Genomic DNA, 6,522 nt, shown 5'->3' on the forward strand with positions numbered 1-6,522 from the left:
GTGTGCTACAAACCCGGCTGGCCTCAGCAGTTAGGGTGTCAACTCTGCCCTTTGGTACTCTTGGCTTTTTGTTTTGTGTGACCAGAACCTGATTTTTTTTGTTTTAACTGCCGAAAATCCAGATTCACTGAAATAGAAAATTGAAATGGAAAGCATTCATTTAGTTAAAAAAAGAAAAAGAAAGAAAAAAAGTAATTCAGAAATGAGAGTTCATTAACTAACAATATTGTGTTTGATGGAAGTGGTCTTGTCCTTAAGTGCAAAACTACTTGTAAAGTTATGACTTTTAATTCCAGACCAGCTGCTTTTACTTTGAAGGCCCCCACTGCCTGACTTATTGCTCATAAAGAATGAGCAGTGAGAGGAGCTCCAGTCCATCTCAGAGATCCTTTGACTTTTCTTGCAGTCTTATAATACCCGCTTGTTATCAAAGAGCGCACATCCATTGCTGACAAGAACTCTGGATCACAGACTTCATTGAAAAGTAGTAGTCCTGTCGTAGGTCATTATATTAGTCTGTACTCAAATAGTGGAAAACGGCAGAAAAACAGTTTGATTTCTTGATGATTCCCAAGGCTGTTCCAGGCATGCTTAATAAATTACGATGTGTAATTTGTGAGAGGGGCCATCTCAGAGGAGGCCTTCCATTGCTGCAGTTGTAATAGATCAAAAATAGGCTGCGATGTAATAGTACTGGCTCACGGGGCTGTTTGAAACAGGCTGAATAAATGGCTAAACCTGCAAAAAGAAACGTGAAGTTCAGGTGCCCAGAGCTGCCTAGAAGCTGGCAGCACTCTGTCTGGTTCCTGAGGAGGGGGCCTGGGTGCCTGGTGGGTTTTGGAGAGGGCTCGGTGCTCAGGTGAGTGCGGAGCGGTGGCACGGGGCCCTTGAATCTCCTGCCATAGCCACTGCATAATGGAGTGAATTAAGCATAAAGTAAGAATCTTACCTCCACATTTCCTTGCTCTTGTTAATCAGGCTCCATAGCAACCTAACATACTTTTTTTATTTTTCTAGTGGTTTAATTTCCTTTTTATTTCCGTAGCGATGGATTCTTGAGAATCCAGACATGCCAGAGTGCTGGCAAATTATCGAGACTTTAACCAAATCTTCGTTCTCGCAGTATAGAGCAGCAGAGAACTGAAGCACTTAAAAATAAGGTGTAACTGCTATATAAGTGTTCTAAAGAAACTTAAAAAAATGTTTTAAAGGTCAGAGGAACCTATTACTGAAGATATTTTTAAAGAACTAAAATCTTACTTTTATTACATAGTTGCTACTTTAATTTTTCTTCAGGTAGTTACCATTTGTAGCCTTGCTCCCAGATGTTACTTCGATATTCCTGTCGTAGGTGATAAGGACAGCAAAATGTAGCTCTGACTGGTATTCAGGCTAATGTAGTACTTATGCTCCGGAGTGAAGATCACATTTTCTTTGAAAAATCAGGGTGAAATATTGCACAGGCCTGCAACAATATTTTTCTTTCATGAAAGATCATTTATAAAAATTATTTTCTAGAATCTAGATGCATTGGAACAAACCTCGGCGTTTATTTTGGCCGAGGCTTCCTGATGTGCAGCCACCTAAAATAAGTTGCTCATAGCGTTTCACACAGCGTGCGTCCTGAGCCCGGGGAGTCACTGTGAGAACAGGCAGCTGGGCTGCACAGCCTGGCTGGGGCATTTTGCTCTCTGAGGCTCTGGTTTCAGGTTAGCTGGGGTCCAAACTCAGACTCTAAAATGACAATTTGTCTCCAGTGACTATGAAGAAATCCCAGAGTGACTGGCTCAGAAATCTACACCGACAAGGGTCAAGAAGAATCTTATCTCAAGCAGTCAGAAATCAGACAAAAACACCAGGAATTTTTCTCTCAAGCCCACTTTCTTTGCAAGCATTTCTTTCTGTCTCATGGTCTGTTCTTGCAGATTGCTTGAGTCTCTGCCATTTCGTGTCAAGCTGGGTGTTAGGAGCCATTTCAGCCCAAGGTCTGCAGGGAACAGGGCAGAGAAGTCCCTTTCAGGGAAGAGATGTCTATACATTCTCTGACATCCAGTCTTCCCTAAAGTCTGGTGACCTGCTTGTTTCTGCCTTTTTTTTTTTTTTTTTTTTTTTTTTTTTTTTTTTTTCCTTCACTTCTGTGTACGTGCCAGGAAGCCCTGCTGTGATGACAGGAGCAGTGTTCAGGGGCTAAGTCTGTCTCAGAGACCATAGCTTTGTCAAAGGGGAAAGACTCACATCTTTCAATTATGTTTAACCCATTCTCCTAGCCATTTTCACCTATTACTCAGTTTAGAAAAGACCTTGAAGATCATCTAGTACGACCTTTAGCCTAGTACTGACAAGTCCACCACTAAACCATGCTGCTAAGTTCTACATCTACAGGTTTCTTGAAGACCTCCGGGGATGGTGACTCAGCCACTTCCCTGGGCAGCCTGTTCCAACGCCACACAACCCTTTCAGTAAAGAAATTTCTCCTAACATCCAACCTAAACGTCCCCTGGTGCAACTTGAGGCCATCACTTGGTGCTTGGGAGAAGAGCCTGATCCCCACCTCACTACAACCTCCTTTAAGGTAATTGTAAAGTACTGTAAGGTCTCTCCTGAGCCTTCTTTTCTCCATGCTAAACAACCCCAGCTCTCTCAGCTGCTCCTCATATGACTTATTCTCTAAAACAAGTCTGACTGAGTCTCCCTACTCAGTCAGTGCTGAGAAGTGGCTGGGGACTGTGCAAACGAGACTGGTTCAGAGAGCAGGGGTGCAGGGGTCTGGAGGCTGTTTTGGAAATGTGTTTGCAAGTTCAGGATGTGAAACAGTGAAACTGTGATTTGATATGTTGTGGCATGTTTCTAAAAGCCTAATATCCCAACAGGAGGAAATTGTGAGTAAAACAGATGGGAGGAAAACTCTGTGGATAAAGAATAAGCTTTCAAAAGGGGAAAATTCTTTAGGAATAACATATTAGATAGCCAAATAGCTATATTCCCACATTAAAGAAGTATTTTCCTTGAAGATAATAGAAAGATATTTCATTTTTGGAACAAAACTTACAGTACTGAAGGCACGCACCCTTTTATTGTTTGGAAGTAAGTCTCTTAATAGAGATTCAAAAAGATGGAAGTGTTTAATATTTTTTTCTGACAATGTTTGGAAGGGAAGGTGCTCTGCTTCAATGACAAACTGCTCTTCAGCCCATTAGTAATGGGGGAAATTGTTAGAAAACAGCAACTTGTGATAGGAGTTGGCTGGAGAGCATTCTGGTCTGCCGATGTTAATGTTAAATCTCGGAGTACAGGGTAAACTGCAGGAGAAGGAAAGTATATGGCTTCTGTTCCAGTACTGTAAGAGGGGATGTAGGAAGAACCGCATAAATCCTCATTTCTGACTCCAGTTTTACAGGTTAGTGAACAAATGCCTTGTCCGTGTAAGGGAGTACATGGGCTTTTTCAGGATGTTGTTTTGTGGGTGAGGGCATTGAGTTTGTTGTGTCGCTGCAGAGCATGGGGTAATACAGGTCCTGACCAGCAGCCGCAGGTGTTGAGGTGTTGCTGTGACTACAGAGCAACAGAGCCATCCCCACTTGCTTAAGTCACATGAGAGGAACTGGAAGTAGGCTAAGGAGAGATGGTACAAGATATGTCCCTTCATTTTGTGGCACCGGCTTGAGGGGTCAAGTAACCACGTACAAATGGCCTTCTCCAGTTTCAGCTAGCAAATGTGTAAGCCCCCATCCAGCCCCAGTTAGCACACGTAAACAATCCTGTCAGTCCACCCAGATCTGAGATTACACACCTCATACGGCTGGAAGTCTGGTGTCAGCTCTGAGAATCCTCCCATAGCCTTGCTTGGCCATAGGGGCTCCCCCACAGTAGCCTGCTCCACACTTACTCCTGTCCTGCTGAGCAGTGGCAGCTAGGATGCACTCAACAGCAGAGTGCATCACCAGTCCCAGTGGTCATCACAAGGTGCACGGTGCCTCCGCTGAGTGCAAGGCAGCTTTTCCCTTCCTTAGAGCCACCCTAAGGGCAACAGGCCTTGGTGGAGACAAAAAATAATTTCTCTGACAGTGGGACAATAGTACTTAGGAGATCAGCCACCCCATCTTCATGGAAAGACATAGGTGTCCTCACCCTACCCACCAAAAACCATCCTGATGGACAATACAGAATGAAAGTCTTTCAGACGGACCCTCCTGAATGAAAAGATGACATCTGAGCCCCCTCACAAGTGTCTTGATGGAGGTCAGACTTCCACACATTCATGTAGTGTTGCCCACTTATGACTATCCTGCTTTTGAATATGGCTTGTACAATCAGGATAGCTTGACAAACTCACATAGCCAAAGAAGTCATTTTCCTTTATGACAATGAAAAGGTGATTGTGCATGCTTTCTGCTTATTACACAGTATTAAAAAATGGGTACATGCTCCTTAAAACAGTTTCACATGGACACCTTTAAGTGATTACAGCTTTAGAGAGGAGGTTTTGACAACCATTTTTTATACCTGAGAGGTTTTTTTTCTTTTTCTACAACAAAGTTTTGGTGCTTGGAAAAGGAAGATGTATGCTAGGAGGTGGAGAGTGTTACTGGAGTTTCTTGACTTTCAGCTTTCTTGGCCTCAAAGCTTAAAACCATGGTGGACTGTTTGAATCCTAGTCTTCTGATGTTATCTCTTTGCCTCTTCTAATTTCCTGCTTTCCCTGATCCATCCCCGATCCATATAGGGGAAAAGTGGATGGTGTAATGTGCACTGATCAGTGAGGCTGGTACAAGAGAGAGGTTTCATTTTACAAAGAGAAAACAAGGCAATGGCTAACGTTCAGACCCCCGATCCTGTCTGCAGAAGTGGATATATATACCTTTTTATTTAATTCCTGCATGATTTAGCCAATTACCTTTATTCTCTGAAGTTTTCTAGGACAGGTCATGTTATCTGCAAACCAGTTCTGCTCACCCTAAATAAATATTGCTAATGAAGAAAGCTTTTGTGTTTTATTTCTCATTTCAGAGAAACACAGGCTCTACAATTAAGAGAGAGAAAAGAAGCAGGTATTTCAATGCCTGTATTTAGGCTGAGATAAGCCTTTCCCCTTTCTATTCTGTCTCTGATTATTTGCCTGAATGAATGAGCAGTGACTTGTTCTACTTGTGCATGCTTGCTGTGTTCTTTGAGTAAATCCCTCAGTCATTTTCTATTGCTCCTTGCCATAATTTGTATGTATCACACACCTGTTCAGCTGCTGCATGTGCCTTTTTGGAGCAGTGATAAATGGGCCGCCTCTGCCTTGAGTATCATTGTGTGATTTGTATTTATTTCAGGTCAGAGGCAGCCTGGAGGGATTCTCGTAGTGTCTGTGAAGAGGCAGGCTTGCTGAAAGCTGTAAGGACACTTATCAGTGTGTCCTTACAGAAGTGGTTCTCTGAAACTCCTCGGCCTCTCTGCTTCACCCCAGACTTCAGGTTGCTGTAGAGTTCAGCAAGAAGCCCTCCCCTTCAGCATTTAGAAAATTTGGTTTGGAATGTGGATTATGTTGTGAAGCACACAAGATGACTGGGTGTTATTTTCTGTCTGTAGGGTTGGAAGATGATGGTACCCCAGAGCTGGTACAGGGTGGAGAAACTCATGCATCAGGGGCAGTTCAGGCTGGATATCAGGAAGGGGTTCTTCACCGAGAGGGTCGTTGGGCACTGGAACAGGGTCTCCAGGGATATAGTCATGGAACCAAACCTGTTGGAGTTTAAGAAGCTTTTGGACTGTGCTCGTGGTCCTATAGTCTGATTTTTTGGGTAAACCTATGTGGTACCAGGAGTTGGACTCGATGACCCTTGTGGGTCCACCTGGGGATATTCTACAATCCACGATTCCATGCCTTAAACCCGATTTCCAACGTCCAATCGCTATTTTATTCTACACTTCGTCCCCACCCCATTAATCCAGCCCCCCAAGGGGCAGAAACCCCGCTCAGCACCGCGGACAGCGCCGGCCCCATCCCACTCCCGGGCCGGGTGCGCTGGGCGGCCGCCATTTTGTTGCCGTCCCGCCCCGCCGCCCTGGGTCAATCGATTTGCCTTTCAGCCGGGGGGAGAAAGTTTTAACCCCATTTCTTTTTTTTAAATTTGTTAGTGGAGACCTGTAAGGAGAAGGAAATGAAAAGAGAAATAGTCACACAGTGTTGTGTCCCTTCCAGCTAACTGCTACGACACACTCCTTGCTGCAGCGCGGGCTTGCACGGATTCCTGTGCTTCCTCCTCAAGAAGCCCAGCCAAGCATAAGGAAGTCTCAAGGCAAAGCCTGTTTAGGAGACGGCTGCACAGAGAAGATAATTCAAGAGTAGACCATAACAGGTCAAATATGAGAAGAGCGGCTTCCCACCTCTGCTTCCCGCAGTGTGTGCTAGTCAAAAGCTGCTAGGGGGTTGTTTCCACACAACTGAGAACATTTTAAAGGCCACGCTCACCTGGGCGTTGGGTTTTAATAGTAAATTCACCCTTTTCTTCTGGTGTCACGGTGTGAGCTCCCAGC

Source organism: Aythya marila, assembly GCF_965140915.1.
Source record: "Aythya marila genome assembly, chromosome: 1".
Classification (NCBI taxonomy): Eukaryota; Metazoa; Chordata; class Aves; order Anseriformes; family Anatidae; genus Aythya; species Aythya marila.